Source organism: Panthera onca, chromosome C2, assembly GCF_046562875.1.
Source record: "Panthera onca isolate mPanOnc1 chromosome C2, mPanOnc1 haplotype 2, whole genome shotgun sequence".
Classification (NCBI taxonomy): domain Eukaryota; kingdom Metazoa; phylum Chordata; class Mammalia; order Carnivora; family Felidae; genus Panthera; species Panthera onca.
In genome coordinates, this window is record NC_138347.1 from 62,889,299 (window position 1) to 62,907,819 (window position 18,521).

Sequence of the window (18,521 nt, forward strand, 5' to 3'; positions counted from 1 at the left end):
AACATCTTGGATGGCTTCTTCTCCATCAGACTAAAAAAATATATAAAGTATTTCAGTATTCCTTCCAAGTCCATTTTCTTTATCAACTCTTCTCCCTGCTGATCTCATCCAGACCTATGTCTTTGAATTTCATCCCTATGCTGAATATTCCCAAACTATCCTGTGATTTATCCCAAGATTTTGGGATATCCCAAATATCCCAGATTTATCTTATGAGCTCTGAACTGTCTATGTGTGTGTGCATATGTGTGTGTGTGTGTGTGTGTGTGTGTGTGTGTGTGTGTACTTGGATCTTTACCAGGAATCCTCCCAGTCTTAATATGCTTACATTGGAATTCTTAATTCCTCATTCCATCTCTAAAATAGGAGATCCATAGAGAGAATTGGAGAAGTTAAGGGACCATAAGGTAAAATGACATCAAAGATAACATAGTTAGAGTAAGGGAATGAGAAAGTTGAGGAATTTTAATTGTTGTTGTGGTTAGGAAATGAAATTTGAAATTTAATATGTGAGAAATGAACATTTTCAGAGATGACAAAATTGAATCCATTATTAATGTGAATACTGAGAACTGCAATGGAGTTGAAACTTACAAGAGTCAAAAAAGCCAAAGAATTATTATGTCCTCTGACAACATAGGCCATAGGAAACTAGGAAATAGAAAAATAGGAAAAATAGGAAAATAGGAAATTAGAATGTTGTACTGGCCAGCCACATAGAACATGAAAAAATATAGAATGATGACAGGATTTAAGTAGAACAATGGGAAAGAAACTAGCTGGAAGGATAGAGGACAAGAATGGTAGAAAATAGATGGCATGAGAACAGAAAGACAATCTGTTTTGTTTTGTTTTGTTGTCATTGTTTGTAAATGTTGTCATTTTGGTTTTTAGGTTTTGTTTTTGTTTTTGTGAGATCAGAGAGTTTTGGTTGAGAATAACCAATAGTAGTCAAAGATAATCTGAACCCATGGGCAAAATGCTCATTCTTTACTTCTTATAGGGTTTCCTAGGTAAGCAGTATCCTTGGGAGTGAGTCAAGCTTTAATTAGAGCAAGTGTTAAAGGGAAGGAGTTGAGGATGTTTGGAAGTTAAATGATCATTGGTCAAACATTCTCAAATACACAGAGGAACAAAGGTTGACAGTGCTGGAAAGATAGATTAGGTGAGAGGAAGTAAATGGTAAGAACAAGAATACAAGTATGGGGGAGAACAAATGACATAAGGACTTGGCCCTCAGTGATTTAAGGTGGCAAGAATATGAGACAAAGTGCATCAAATTCACTTAAAGTTTACAAATGGAATTTCAAGTTTACTGACTCCTCTGAGGTAGGTCTAGCACTTTCCAATAGTTGTGTGACTAAGGTGCTCAGATCTCAGCAATGAAATTTGTGTAATTAATTTGTTTTTTTTACTGAACTTTATAAAAGATTTTAAACAATATATACATGGGGTAGATAACTGTGGTAGATTCTACTCTCAGTTTATTTTTCTTGGTAGCCATGTTGTCGCCCATGGTATCAGTAGTCAAAGTTATGGGAACTATAGATGGAAAAGATATACATAGGATGTGTGACATTTGATTCATTATTTGTCATCTAGAGTAACATTCAAACTGGTTTACTAAATGAATGTAATTGTTTCAAAATATCCTCATTCCTATTCCCATATTATTACCTTTTAAATAATCAATGTAAAAACATAATTAAGCATTTATGCAGTTGATTTGGAACATATGAAACACTTTTCAGATGAAAAAATGAAAATTCTTAGAATTTGAGAATGTAATTTCTATGAAGATTAAGTTGAGTTAATGCTTCTAATTATATCCAGTGAAGTTAATTCTCAATAGAATGGAATAAAAGAGATTAAATATTTTGATATAATATAGAGGCAGCTTTTGAGATTTCTTCCTGGGTGTCATTACTTAAAGTTCATTCAAGAAACTTGATTAAATGATGTCTCAACTCAGCTCCCTAGCATCTAACCCTCCATCTCCTGATTTCTCTGCTCTTTTCCCAATGCCATATGACTCCCTGCTCTCCAAAATCTTTAGAAGATTGAGCTGTCGTTGGATGGTTAACTTCCTTTATTATGTGCTCTGACAACATAGATTTGTTTTGCCTGTTTTTGAACATGGAAAATTAAATCATATGGGTTTTATACACATCGAGTGTTTAGTTTTAGTGATGCTGACAAATTAAATTTAAAGTTTATTATTTGAGAGAGAGAGAGAGAGAGAGAGAGAGAGAGAGCATGCATGTGAGTAGAGGAAGAGCAGAAACACAGGGAGAGAGAATCCCAAGCAGGATCCACATTGTCAGCACAGAGCCCAACGCAGAGCTATGCTGGCAAATATAAATTTAGAAATGTAAGAATATTCTAGTCAAAATTCATTAGGAAAAATACCCCCCACAATGGCCATTTTTTCTTGCAATGAATTCTTTTCAAATAAACTGATGATCAGTGCACTAGAAATAGAGAAAAATACAGTGATATGTACACAACAGAGTTTGTTTCTCACAAAAAAAGTTCAGGTAGATGATTTGGGTATGATATGGTGGCTTGACAGTGTTGGGTCTTGACAGTCTGCAGTTTTCAAAATATGGCTTCCATCTCATAGTCCAAGATGTTCTTTATGTTCCATCATTATGAACACATTTCTTTTTTTAATTAATTGTTTAAAAATACTTATTTATTTTTGAGAGAGAGAGAGAGAATGGAACAGAGAGAGAGGGACACACAGAATCCAAAGCAGGTTACAGGCTCCAAGTTGTCAGCACAGAGCTCAAGGCGGGGCTCAAGCTCACGAACTGAGCCAAAGTCTGATACTTAATCTACTGAGCCACCCAGGCACCCCACACACATTTCCATCAGAGGAAAGAAGAAAAAGAAGGAGAGGTTATGTCTCTTCCTCTTAAGGAAATAGCCCAAAACTTGAATACAACGTTCCTACTCACATTCTATTAGCCAGAACTTAGTCACTGGGCCAGACCTTTCTGAAAGGAAGACTTGGAAATGTCTTTTATCTGGGTGGCCACATGCCCAGGGAAAACCTCTATTACTGAAAAAGAAGGGGAGAATAGACAATGAAAAACAACTAGCAGTTAATGCTACACATAACCTTTTTTTTTTTTTTTTTTTTTCTCTAAAAAAATGGTTGGATTTGTCCTGTGGTATCTTACAAAATTGTATTATTATGCAATTGATACAAATGTATACTTTATACAATTAATATAATTGGCATTACATACTTATTTTTTGTGCTGGTTTGTTGAATGTCTACCTCTTTGACTAGATTCTAAACTCAAGGAGACTAAGAATCCTGTTTTTTCAACCATTTTGCAATCTGCTTTCTATTACAAATAGTTATTTGTTGAATAAATAGATACATGAAAGACTCCACGTTGAACAGTGTTTACCCTTAGCTTCTTCACCAGGATCTATGGACTCTGAAAGCTGGTGATTAAATCAAGGAATAAAATCAGTATTCTAACAAAGTTTTCACTTTCCAAGAGTTACAGGCCCATAGCACACTCAGAGGAAAGGTAGATTCAGCAGATCATAAGGAAGCTTGTGACTTAGTCTGCTCCCTCACCCGGAAGCTTGGTTCTTGTGTCCTGTTCCTACTGAACATTTATTTCTACCAATTTCAGGTTCCCTTTTCAAATGAATATGTGCATGTGCTTCTGTATCAACTTCTGAAAGTGGAGATATTTCTGTCAGCATTTGCAAGCTACAATGCTTTATGAGTATGAGTTTTCTTTTTTAAAATGTTTATTTATTTTTGAGAGAGAGAGAGAGAGAGAGAGAGAGAGAGAGAATGTGTGTGCAAGCAAGGGAGGGGCAGACAGAGAGGGAGACACAGAATACCAAGCAGACTCCATGCTCTGAGGGGTCAGCATAGAGCCTGCTGCGGGCCTGAACCCAGGAACTGCAAGATCATGACCTGAGCTGAAGTTGGACGCTTAACTGACTAAGCCACCCAGGTGTGCCTCTATGAGTTTTCCTTCAAAGCAGAAGGTAAACCAATAGCTTTGTGCACATTGGAATTGTTTCTTTATTTTATTTTATTTTATTTTTTTTTATTTTTTATTTTTGGGACAGAGAGAGACAAGCATGAACGGGGGAGGGGCAGAGAGAGAGGGAGTCACAGAATCGGAAACAGGCTCCAGGCTCCGAGCCATCAGCCCAGAGCCTGACGCGGGGCTCGAACTCACGGACCGCGAGATCGTGACCTGGCTGAAGTCGGACGCTTAACCGACTGCGCCACCCAGGCGCCCCTGGAATTGTTTCTTTAAAACGTGTCAAAACATTCAAGCACCTAAGCTTAAAGTGAATAATAGAGATAGGGTCATCTTTTGTAATAATTTTGTCCTAATTTTCCAGAAAATACATCAAGTGTTCACTACATGGGTGAGGAAGACCACATGAGAATTCTGTCTAGTGTGCTCACTTCTGTTACTTCTAGCCACCGGATTTTCCGGTTTAGCTTAGCAATCATTCTTGCACTTCATCCAGACAGAGGCCGAAGCACTGCCAAATAGAAGACAGGGAGAGTAAAAGGATGCAAGGATAACTATCTTGCTACATGCCACTGGCCAGAGTCAGACAAAGTCTATTTGTACACGGAGACATGAAGTCTGTTCCTCAACCATTTCAGTGCTGTGTGACTTGGAGAGGTGAAGCAGCAGGACTCTAGGAAGCTATAATTGGGCAGTGTTTCAGCCCCTTTGTTTTACTTGTTTGTTTGTTTGATCTAGATAGTTTCCTATTCTGTTGCAATGTCTATGAAACATGATACATTTCCCAGTCCCCAGCATCCATTTGATCCCCTTTCTGAGAGCCCAGGTAAGATGGTGGAAGCACTTCACATCTGTAGCCACAGCTGGCAGCTTGGTTTCTGGATCCATAATCACACCAATCAGTGCTTCCTACACAAAACCTTTTCAACAACCCCAAAACCAAAGGCCCCAGTTGATACCACCAGATTTCTCTTTCAACTCAAGTCTTACAATTAGGCAGCTTTGTGTTTTTTTACACTTATGCATTATGATGGTTATTTAGGCTGTGCACAATAGTCTCCAAGAATATGCTTCTCCAATCCATGCCTTCCTCCTACTCAGCAATGTTGCTAAAAAATGCAGAGATGTTCAATGAAGGTCACAAGCAATGCTGGTCGTTAAGGCAACAGGCAAGGGTTTATTTTTTTCCAGCTCTCCAATGGAAGAAAGCACAATATAGAAACTTCCATGGAGCTTCATGACCTGCCTGCCTTTATAGCCTGGCCCCTCATCCTGATATACAAAAATCCAAGTATTTTGCTCATGTAGCTGTGCCTTCAGAGTCATTGTGTTATCAAACCCACCCATAACAAGACATATATCCCACCCACTCTATGTAATTAAAAAAAGTCTCACTAAAAGGAAGTGGTCATTTCTGTTGCAACTGCAAAAATAGAAGCCTTATTATAGTATTTGACAGCTATACAATAAATAGGTAAGAATATTTCTGAAATAAGTAAAAGCTGTGATCATCTTTTTCCTTATACAGCGCAGTTCTTAAAAGCACCAAATACCCAGCAGTCAAAGTGAAAATAAAAACTCAGAATTGAGCGTGAAATTATAAATCTCTCACCCCTGATGGAAGAATGACACTTAAAGATTTAACACAGGAATTATCATGGTATCCATATTTCTTCTCTGTGGGGATGGGTTAGAGCAGCAAGGGAAGGAATTGTATTTATTTTGCATTCCAATTAAGAAATTAAAAGATTTTGCTTTGGTAGCAAAGCAAAGTAGAAACATTGATAAGAAGGAATGACAAAGTTTGCTAGGGAAATTAGGGAAAAGTAAGTAAAAACAAGTTATTCTTAGGATGTTAAGTAATGCAGACAATCAGCATTTTGCAGAATATTGCACAGTGCAAACATCCAGAAGAATCAATAGAGAACAATTCCATTTAAAGTGAACTTTCAGCATTTGAAGACACAATGGTTAAGAATTTCCTTCAAATTATTAAAGTAGATGTAGACTGAGTCCATCCCTGTATGTAAAGACAGGACAATACTGGATGTATAGGAGGGTATCAGAAGATTCCGTGTTGGACCAGAATAGATTATTCTTTTGCATATGCTAATGAACAGTGCTGTCTCCAACTTTGGGAAGCCCACTGCCTAATTTTCATATTTTATTCTTCATATAATCCAGTATTGAATTTGTAATCCAAATAACGTTGGATTTGTTATCCTATCCTATCCTGTATGAAAAGTTCAACTGATATTTTTTTTAAGATTCCTGTGAATCCATAGACATTCTATTCTCATGATCAAAACCCTCTACCCCTATGTCCTGCTTCCTCAGTCCTCTTGCTCACCTTGCTTCCTTTGACTCTTATCTCTTTGTCCTGCACGGACTTCACTATGAAACATAGACCATTTTCTATGATACCCAAGACTTTACTTTCACAAGTTAGTAGGATACTAGCTCCAGGGGGTAGCAACCAAGGTGGGAGATATCACTTTGCTACACATTAGAGCATATAACTTAACTCTTTCTGAAACGTTTCTTAGGTAATAACCACTACATTTAATTTCTCACTGGTTGATTTTCATTCTAAACTCATTTGACCCTACCATGCAGCTGAGTTCCTAAACCTACCTTTTAAATTCCCCTCATATATTTCCATTTCATGTCCTTAGAAAAAGAAAATAGGAAAGTAGCAATGACTACAAAGTGTTGCTTTTATCTGTCTGGGTGGCCATATGATGCCAGCACAGACCCATAGTTTATACTTTAGCTGTACCTGCTGAAGACAGGGAGAACAGGCATGGAGACAGAAAATGTTCATGTCAGGGCTCATACCAACACTGGAAGTAAAAGTTGTCCTTCTGTATCTTTGATCTGTCCTGTATTGGAAATTTGGGCACCCATATTTAAGAGTATCTTTGAACTTTTCAAATAACTCCTGCACTTTCTTCTGGAGTAGATAATAAAAGGCCAATTCTGACTATGTTCACATGCACTATTATGGACTCAGAAATTAAATAAACTGTCTTTAAAAATCCTTCTGACAGAGTTGATCCTCTCAAGAGTTTAGTAAGTAGATAGAGGTAATGTAAAGTGCTTCCAAGAATATGGAAATCGGTTTACCCACTGAGAGTGAAATTAGCAAGAAGCAACACAGACTGGAAGAGATTAGTCATCTGTAGAAGTGCCAGAGAGAGTTTATAAAATGTGAAGCTAAGCAGATTTGGAAATACCCAAGTTTAAGTAAGATGACTTGGGCAAAAGCTTACAGAAGCAGGACTGGAAAATGAAAGGTAAAACTCAATCACATTATTTAACCAACCTGAAGAAAAGAAGAGAATGGTTTGCATAGGTTCATAAAGGGAGCCAAGGGGCTAGTAAATGATGTCAGTGTATCTTCAGCATTATTTAGGCTGGAAAGTTCCTTGATGAGCAAATATAGATCTCCAGCTGGCACATATGTGTCTATTGATGGAATGGAGTGCAGATTATACCACTATATCTTGATGTATTTCACCACTAAGAAAATCTACCTAAACTGCATTCCTCTTGATCTGTGCTCACCAAGCAACCTTCCAATTGAAAAAACTGGCTCCCCATGTAGATTTTCTAACAGAAGAGGAAATGCAGTGGCAAGCTGACATGAATTTTTGGTCGGCGTAGAACTTCCATTAACTTCTCTATGTCTTAATTTCCACTTTATAAAGTGGAGTTAATAACAGTGTGTAAGAGAATTAAATTAATTGATATATGTAAAGTATTTAGATAAGTGCTAGAAATACACTTGAATTCTAAGTAGATGTTAAATCATCACTGTTCTTATAAATTATTATGCTGTTAAAAAGCTGAGTTAGATGTGTAGGAATTAGTCTCCAAGATTTGATCACCTTTGAATAGACTGGCAAAGCCAAGTATGGACCTGAGATGGTAATGTTTGGGGACCTGAGACAGTAACTTTTGCAGTTACTTCCATTTTGTGAAGGCCTGAGCCAAGGTGCCTCCTTCTTATATTTGTTTCTCTTCTATATCCCTTCAAAAGAATATGTAGTTTGTAGGATGCCATTTTGTTTAAAAAATTTTTTTTATGTTTATTTTTGAGAGAGAGAGAGAGAGAGAGAGAGAGAGAGTGGGGGAGGGGCAGAGAGAGAGGGAGACACAGGATCCAAAGCAGGCTCCAGTTTCTGAACTGTCAGCACAGAGCCCGACACAGGGCTCCAAATCATAAACTGTGAGATCATGACCTGAGCTGAAGTCGGCGCTCAACCAACTGAGCCACACAGGAGTCCCCTTTGGGGGACTGTCTCTCTGTCTGTATATATATACATATATACATGTCTGTCTCTCTGTCTCTTTCAAAAATAAAACATATATATATATATATATATATATATATATATATATACACACACACACATATATACATATATATACACATACATATATACATATATATATGTATGTATTTTATTTTTGAAAGAGAGAGACAGAGAGAGACAGAAGGATGCCATTTTGTTTTTAAATGGTGGGGTACATTTCTTCTACAGCCAGGCTTTGTACTCAAAGCATATATGACACTTATCCTGAATAATTTTTAATTTCAAATGAGATTAAAATGAGTTGAGGGAAACCATGGATTAGGAGTCAGCAAACTTTCTGTCCAGGGACAGACAGTGAAAACTTTGAGCTTTGTGGACTATACAATCTTAGTCACTACTACGCAACACTGAAGTTTTATCATGAAAACAGCCATAGAAAACATGTAACTAATGAACATGGTTGAATGTCAATAAGCCTTTATTTATACAAGCGAGGTGTAAGTTGCGCTTGGTTCACAGGATATCGTTTACTGATGCCAATGATGATTAAAATAGATGAAGAGATGTCAATAACCTAGCACAACGGAAACTAAAATGACTTAGAACTTGATTCAGACAAACTAACTGTGATCTTCTATCTACCTACCTACCTATGTACATATTAGAGGAATGTAAATACTAATGGAATATTTGACATTAAGGAATTATTGTTAATTTACAGAATGACAAGTGTATTGTGCCTATGTTTTAAAACACTCCTATCATGGGGCGCCTGGGTGGCGCAGTCGGTTAAGCGTCCGACTTCAGCCAGGTCACGATCTCGCGGTCCGTGAGTTCGAGCCCCGCGTCAGGCTCTGGGCTGATGGCTCGGAGCCTGGAGCCTGTTTCCGATTCTGTGTCTCCCTCTCTCTCTCTGCCCCTCCCCCGTTCATGCTCTGTCTCTCTCTGTCCCAAAAATAAATAAAAAATAAAAAATAAAAAAAAAATAAAATGTTTAAAACACTCCTATCTTTTAGAGATATGTACTAAAATATCTTCAAATGAACTGATATGATGAAGATTTACTTCAAAATTATTAGAAGAGAGATGGGGTGGGAATATAGATGAAACATAATTATTCATGAATTGATAATTATTTAATTTGTTGATAAATATATAGTGTTATTTATAGAATTCTATCTTTTTAGTACATTTGAAATTTTCTATAACAAAATGCTTATTTGAAGTATAAAAATACATAACACAGAATCTCTTATACACACACACACGCACACACACACAACTATGCAATAAGATGGAGGCTGCCAACTCAAAGAAAGGAGGCAAAAAAGTTCAAGATAGAGCTAAAGAGATGGAGTTTATGACATAGGATTCCTTGTGTTGACTTCAAAATTATTCTCTTAAATGACATAAAATTATAGTTTAAGGAGAGGTGCAGTGGAATGTAATTCTATAAAAAATGAAGATTCTGATCATAGACCTACTACATGGAGTACCACTTTCTAATTTAGGGAGAAATGAATCAAGAGAATATAGGTCTCCTCAGACACCTTCAGTATTGGAATCCAGTCCATACAAGGAAAACAAACAATGTCAGTTGGATGTGAGATGCACATAAATCATGATTTACAAAGCAAAACTCCAGGCCTTTCCACATACTGTTCTCTCACCCTAGAATGTTTTCCTTCACTTGCCAAACTCTCCCTCATCAGTTTAAGGCTTGTTCAAATGTCACCTTTAGGCAGAATTTTACTCCCTAATGCTCTGACTGTGCTTATCAGTCAGATCTGGTTGTATCATGATTTATCTTTTACTGGTCTATTATCTAACTCCAACCATGCTCAGAACCCTTTAAAACAGAGACAGCATCTTCTCTGTGTCTTCAGTGGCCTGACTCATTACTGATTATCAGAAAGAAAGAAAAAAAAACACATTTTGAATGACTCCATGTTTGTTGACAGAAGGGAAGCAGTACTAGGCGCAGTTGATCCTGTTATCACACCTGGTCACACCTGGTCCTTAACAGGTGGCACTAGACTCTTCCTTTTTCCCTGGTGAAATTATACCTACCAGGTGAGTTCAATGTTACCTCTGTGTTTAAGACTTTTCCAACCATCTTTTATCTTTTCCTCTGCAATATCCTTTTGACAGTGTGTGTATGTGTGTGTGTGTGTGTGTGTGTGTGTGTGTGTTGTCACATAGGAATTTTAGAATGCTGCTAGTTGAGGCTATTTCTCTTGCCTTCACTAAATTTTGATCTATGGAGAGTAGGGTCTGTGCTTAGCATATCATCTTATGTGGTATTAATTCTCAATAAACGTGTTTGAGTGAATGCAGGAATGAGTTGGATTGCTTTATCTGTATACCTCAAGCTTAAAATTGGTGTCAAGAGTTTCCTAGCACAACTTGTAATCAATTTATAAAGTCTATTTTCTAGGACCTGTCTGACCTGGAAAAAAAAGTCCCTTTAAGAGGTGTCTCTCCACTTTCAAGATGTATCAGTTTACCAGTTAATTTCATCCTTTCTTGCTTTCTCAATAATAATTCCATTGTTCATTTCCAAATTTCCCATGCTTCCTAATGTTCTGCTTTTCTAGTAACTAGTATTTTTTTAAATTCCTTCTTTATGCTTTCACCCCCCTGAGCACACTTCTCTACTTGTCACCTCAGCCTTGGATAAAGCCAGTCCACCATGACCCAGTATATATGTTCGTGTTCTTAAAGTCAAATGTGCTTTATTATTAGACTTGACAAAAGCAGATGTGAAAGAACAAATTCATTTGAAAGAAAGATGCTTTTCTTTTCCTGCTACTGATAAAACTGTTTTTGTTTTTAGCTTTTATTTCTAGTGCCTCCATTCCCACAGTTTACCTTCCTTTTCTCCATTAGTTATTTTAATATGTTCCAGGATTTCTGTGACATTTCCATATCAAATTTCTTCTCAAGTCTTTTCAAATATGATGTTGCTTTTCCATTTTGGATTTCTGCCTTTTTAAGGCTGGGGAAGGAAATTCCTAATGTCTAGAGTTCAACTTTGTTGTTTTTATAGTCTAAGAATGATGATTTTTTATTGATTAAAAAAAAAGAAAAGGAGAAGACAAAAAGAGGAAGCAGGCAATTGATAGATTCAGCTGCACAGTCATACTGCCAGTAAATTACCTGATAGCCCAGACAGTAAATTACCAATGAGTTGTACTGCCAGCTATTTATCCCCTGATCTATTCTGTCATAGCACACAGCAGTGTTAGTTGGGTCCAAACCACTGTGTAATAAAATTTAGGTTCTAAGATGCTCCTGCACAGTTGCACAAATGAGAGCTATGCAAAAGCTTTGGCAGAAAGAACATGACTTCTGAGATTGAATACAGTTGAGTTGCAACATACCATTACAATCAATAATACAGCTTCAAGCAGGGCTCATTTTAGTCTTTCAGGAGAGACTTCTATAGCATAGTGTTTAGAAGCATAAAGTTAGATGTCAGGCTGCCTGGGTTGAAAAGGCAGTTTTGCCACTTAGTAGACATGAGCCAGTTACTTCAAAGGATCCATGCTCAGTTTCCTCAACTACAAAATGGGGCAATTAAAGTATGTGTCTTATGAAGTTATTGTGAATATCAACTGAGTTAATATCAGCAAAACACTTATGATAGAGCCTGCCACATAGCAAGTGTTAGCTATTGTTCCTGTATAATACAGACATCGGCAGATCCACGTATTTGAATCATGTGCAAACCAAGGGGATCAGGTAGCTTATTGCCTAAGGAGGCTTCCATATGAGCTGCTGAGGGTGCATGCTGCAATCAGTAATAATTGTCAATCACAGGTCTCGTGATCAAATTATTCCTTCCAAGGCAAGACTCTGTATAATTCACTGTAATTCAGTTGCATGACGATCCCTCCCTAGCCAGCTATTGTTCTCAAATTATTCTCATATTGGTTTAGAATAATCCGATTTGACCCTTACTTACTGTTGCCAGGAAGATTAAACTAAAGTCTTTGGCAGCCAAAAATGCAAGAGCTCAGACCAATAGTCCTGGACTAATCCCTGTCATTCATGGCTTTAGGGCAGATCTGTACCCTGCCCAAGGAACACCCGGGTAGGCACTTGGCCCAATTTCTTGAATGCACCGTGACAGTGCTGTTAAAGGTCTCACTCAGGAGCAGAGAAGCTGAATGTGCCACTAAAGCTTCACTTCAAAACAAATATTTGGCAAGAGGAGTTTATTTCTGGTTTAACCTCCCAAAATGGTGCACGCTAGTAACTCTGAAAACCATAGTTACTAAAGCAAAGCTTTGTAACCATTGAAACCTAGGTGGTATATTCCTAAATGTCTCCAAAGCCAACATGCAGCCATGGTAGTTTAAGAAAAATTTGAGATTATAGAAATTTGTGCAAAATGTGGGAAAAAAGAAAATGCTAGAAACTTTACGGTTTGATACTTTAGGGCAAGCGTTTGACAAACATGCACACCTGTGAACTCTGAAGTATTCCATACTGCACATAATGTTTGATTAATCACCAAAGTGATTACGCTAAGTGGCATCCACAGTAATTTAAACAGATATATAAATGGTTTGTAATTACAGGATATTGGGCTCTATAATTCATTGCTTAGCAAAGAGGTATTTGTTGGGTAATTACTGTATCTTTGTGAGATATTTGCTGTGCATTTATGGTGTAGTTTATCCTGAGCTAGCAGGCTATGGACTATCTTTAGTGCCCTCATGCCTAAACTGAAGACGTCTTTAATAAATGGCAAAGCCACGATAACTTTGCCAGATGAAGAACTTTATACTACTTGAGAAGGCCAGGAATGTGGAGAGATTTATGATAACAATATTCAAAAAGCAAATACAGTTAACACTTGATTTTTCCACACCATTGAAGGGTAGCATTGCTGTGGCTAATAGTGTAGCTCAAAAACTCTGTGCAGCTTAACTCAAGTCATGGCCCACAATGAACTCATTTTGGGGACTCCAGGAGTGTCCATCTTATACGGCTTGCTAGCAAACAACTATGCCCAGTATGGACTGGAAAATATATAAGTGCCCCTACATGGATAATAATTCAGGGTTTTGAGCTGAAGGGAAAAGCTAACAGGAAAGAATAAAAAAGTTTAAGAAATCAAATTTTTCCCTATGCCCTATAAGTATAATTGGGTGTATCCTGTAAGTATAGTAGGCATGAATAGATTTATTCATGCCTGTGAAACTGGTTGTTATGTAACTGTGTCCAATCGTCCATTTCCACTAAGTAGAGACCAAAACACAAAAGTGCTATGTGAAAAAAGAGAGAAAAACGGCAAAGGGAAATTTAGTTTAAACATAAGGACACCTTCAGATGGGTATCTTAGAATTATTTTCTTAATAAGAAGTAACAATAACTGAGATCCATACACAAATAATCCAGTTAACAGAAAGAAAGAAATAGGTAAGTAAGAGATTTGTATCTGATGGTAATGAAAAATTTGAGATTTCTGGATTTCCATAATAATGACAGTCCTACAGAGAAAGAGCATAATGGGTAGAGTAAACTGGGGTTTAGGGAGCACACTTTCTGGAACAACTTGGGAACATTTGGTACTGTCTCTGAGAGTGATGAAGATGATGAGCTGCTAATCTTTTCTAGATATAAGAATGTATGAAATTCATAATTGTGCTCATGCTCAAAGGTTGCACATAACAAATATTTTGAGGTAATTATGACCTCCAAATCAAATAATAATAAATATCTAGGTATTAGTAAGACAACAATTTAGTCAATAGGAACAAATAACATAATTAATGCCTCAGTCAAGAATGCAAAGATATCCAGAAAAACTTCTCTTACACCTAGAAATTAACTTGTCCAGTTAGGACAAGGGAAAAAGTATCTGGGCTATTAAAATAATGCCAAGTTGGGCATTCATAATCTTACTGTTTTTGTTAGAAAAATGCAAACTAATCTTGCAAATATATAGAAAAAATCAACACTTCCCTCCAGTTCTTTGGAAATTACTGACCATGACCACAAATTTTGTTTTTCTTATTACCAGGAAGAAAATATTAAACTACATCTTTACAGTTCTTAGTAAATGTAAATATATAAAATTAAGGTTTGTGATAAAAAAGACACACATATAGAAATGATTAAGGTGTTAGATATGGATGTTTTAGAAGTTTCTAGGGCAACTCTTCTATGATCTTTTCCATAGGGCTATGATCAGCCCTAGTAGAATAATAGGTTCCCTATTACTACAACCTGACCATGGTGAAGGGTCATTGCAGACTTGTTTAGAGACGAAAAGTATGAACTTCAAGACATGATCCAGCTACTTGAAAATATACACAGAAAGATCTGTATTTAGATATATGATAGAAACCACATACAAGAATGGTCATCTAAAACACCTCACTTCCAAATATCCTTTCTCACTTTTTAAGTAGACCTCCCAAATTTCTGGTAATTTCCTTTATTCAAGCAATTAATCTATAATTTCCACTTAAGGCATGATTTTTTTTTTCCAGATGACACTTTCATTTTAAAGCTAAAAATGTCACCATAGATTGCAACTACATAAAAAGACTTTGAAGATTTTTTTAAGTTCAAAAGAGATCTGAAAACTCATATCAATCAGATTTTCCTTACCTTTCTACCCATGACTGTAACAGCTACTATCTCTCTTTTTGTCTTTGCTTAAACGCCACCCTCTCAGAGAGGTTCTCTTTGACCTTTCAGAAACCTCACATCTTTCCATGATTACCACCTCTGCGCTCTGAATCCCCTCTCCCATGCTCAATTTATCACCCATTGAAATATTATAGGTTTTACTTATTTACTATTATTTGGCTCCACCTGCAAAAATGCCAGTTCTATAAGAAGTTGGAATTGTATTGTATTTTGCTCTATTCTAAATCCACATCTAGAAGACTATATGGCCTATAACTGGCTTCCATTAAATATTTGTTAAGTAAATGGATCTACTCCCATGATTTCAGTTGCAATTTTTATATGGTTTCCAATTTGTTTCTCTAGCCTAGGATGCTTTCCTAAGTTTAAAATTTATATATTCAACTGTCTGTTTGAATCACCCCAAAACATCTCAAATTCAGCACACCTATGACTGAATTCATTACATTGCCTCCTCACAACTCCACATCATCCCCTCTGCCTGCTATAATCTTACATAATCTCTTCTATGGTGATTTTCACCCATCCATCCAGACATCCAATGAAAAATTTTGAAATTATGCCACAGATCCTTCTTGCTATATCCTTAACTGCTCTTGCATCTATGTCCTCCCTTTACTAACTTATCTTAGTAACTTTCCTCTGGTACCTTTGTTTAATTAATACAGTAGGCTCTTGATTGGTCTTATTTCTGGTCTCATCTTTCAGTGATCTCTATTCCACACTGCCCAGAGTCTAGACTAGATTTATCTAGTCATGTCATTCTCTCTGTTAGAAACATTTAGTGGAGATCAGTGGCTACAAACTACTTAGTACAATAGAGACCCTGTCATGATGTAGTTTCTACTCCTCTCCATTGCCTAATTTTCCCATTATCTTCAGCTCAGTCTCAGTGTCAACCTCTGTTTCAATTCACAAGTTGCTTCATTTATCCATGCTCTTACTCGTATTCATCCTTTAGCAAAGAAAGCTGTTGTTTAATTTGTAATTTCCAACTTGATTTTAATATTTAGCCTAATGTAATTGTACTCATTTTTATGTGTTTTTATTATATTACTAGACCATAAGTTCTTAGAGAACAGGGGCCATATCTCACTCATCTTTGCAACCTCATTGCTCCTTATAGTGGGGAGTGGTAAATATTGTAGCTAAATAAATGAACAAATGAAGAACTATGAGTTTGGGTAGAAGTAGAAAACCATGAGGACATGGAAATAACTTAAGAGTAATTAATTAATTAATTAATTGAAATATAGTTATTATAAGTTCATCAATGAGGAAGTGACAGACTTAAATTTCTTTTTTAGAACATTTGAATCTATTATCAGCATTAAGATGCTTCAGATGTAATGAAGGCAAGGCCCAACAATTAGGAAGCCACTGAAGGAACCTAGAAGTATGATAGAGGGGAAAAAATGAAATTAAACTGTCCCAATCCACCAGTTTGAATTAGTTGCTACCATTGCATCTCTGCATGTCATTACACTTATAGTGCTTAAAGAGCACCTATTCACGTCTATAACTCTATCAGACTATAAGCTTCCAAGGTCAGGCCTGTGTATTATTTATCACCAAAATGCAAATATTTGCCCCGATGTCTGACAAATGGTAGATACACAAACTTTTTGCATGTGAGTTAAGAAGAAAAATAACAGCTCATATTAGGGTAATAACAGTAGGAAGGAAAAAAGGACAGCACGCAAAATTCCAATGGAGGATTTTCTGTTCAGGTGGCTCAGTCTTGCTCTTGGTTTTCTAGGCATGGGCTCAGTGGTCATTCATTATTCTCTCTCTCTCTTCATTTCATCAGAAGGTCTTCCTTTTCTCACTCTTGAATGCTAAATCTCTGCTTCAGCGCTTGGTTGGCTTTTTGGTAAACAAACATTCAATAAATTCTGACTGAACAATAAGTCTAGTCTTTTGACAGCCATTCTTCCTGCTAATCAATCTGAGTTGTAGCTTTAAAATCTATGCTTATTTTCCACCATATACAAGTCCCTCTAAAATGCTCCCCTCAGCTTTCATCTACCCTATCCACTTACACCCGCTTTGTTATTAGCACACACTACCACATTCCCCCACCCCTACATGCTCCTAATGCCCTTTTATTCAAGTTGTGAATAAATACTCGGGCTCTTCTAGGACCCTCTCTACCCAGCCTCCTCTACAAGTGTAACATGTTGAAAATGTGGGCCTTAAGAATATGATCCCTGGATACCTACCCAAGTGACTTTAGGTAGGGTTCTATTTTCACTTGAGGCCAACTAACTATCATGATCTGGTTAGAAAGCAAAGGCTCAAGTGTTGGACTGCATGAGCTCTGCCCATGTCAGAGTCTGTGGCTGCTGTGTATTTGATCTAGCATAGTGAAACACATCAAATTAGGCATATATACCTATGTATACATATTTATGTATTATATATACACATAGATTTATTTTTTTCTGATACTGAAAGTGATATGTTTATTAGAAAAAGTAAAACTATAAAAAAAGTATAAGGAGAAAATAAATATCTTAAATTTCACCATCCAGAGATAATCAGTGTCAACATTTTATAGACATTTTCCAGACATTTTTCAAGTTCTATACAAATGTGAGCATATACATATGATTATATACATATCCATATTCCCAAATTAGATTATATTATGTATTCAGGCTTCAAAATTTGTACTTCTTATTTAACAATGTATTTATGGGACTTTTATCATGACAAATATCATCATTATCATTGTTAAATAATGGTGATTACAGTGTTGTGTCAATATTTAGTTAACCAGTCTTTATTATTTTATTATAGGGTATTTTGTTCATCTTTTTTTTTTTTTTTTCTATTTTTACATTACAGTCTAGGTTGTGATGCTTGCCTATGCACAATACATCTTTGTGTCCTTGTCTGATTAGTTGCTTTGGAGAAATTCCATGAAGCAAAACTTCTGATCCAATGATCCATAAAGTTTTTAGAATCTAAGTGCCTGTTTTAGTAACTTCCTTTCCCTCTGGGTCACTGATGGCAAGAGACTATGGCCAGATGTCCCTGTGGATTGTTTTCTAGTACCAAAGAACCAATCTGAAGTGACATAATTAAAAAAAATGGAATTATGTAGATTTTTATTGTAACTAATATTCTTTATCATGGCTCTGTTTTTGTTTTTGTTTTGGATTTCAACTGCATGGAATCAGAGGGGAATTAGAGATGAGAGGGGTTGGAAAGCATATCTTAAAGTAATTTAATGCAAAAGGGCTAGTTGTGTCTGTCTTTCTTAATCAAATAAGTACAGTAGGACAGGAAATGGACAGTGAATATTAATGATAGAAACTTCAGGGTGAGTTCTTCCAAATATCACTTTCAAACAGAAAAACTGTTGACTGTGGCATTGAACTTAATCAATGTTGATTGATGGTTCTTAAGGACCAAGTAAGAAGTTGCAAACTGCAGAACTTGAGCAATGAGCATAAATTTTCAATTGAAGAGCACAGAATTGGGTTTTGTACATAGTATGTCC

At 36.5% G+C, this 18,521-nt stretch overlaps 1 long non-coding RNA gene across 1 annotated transcript in view; it reads right to left on the bottom strand.

The window, feature by feature from the left end:
- Positions 1–1,402: 1,402 nt before the first annotated feature.
- The window catches only part of LOC132683692 (uncharacterized), a 207,266-nt gene continuing 190,147 nt past the window's right edge, over positions 1,403–18,521 (bottom strand). Inside the window, exons 2-3 of the long non-coding RNA XR_009612341.2 lie at positions 2,961–3,064; positions 1,403–1,542 (exon numbers count right to left, since the gene is read on the bottom strand). This is a non-coding gene — a long non-coding RNA (uncharacterized LOC132683692). The remainder of the gene's footprint in view (positions 1,543–2,960; positions 3,065–18,521) is intronic.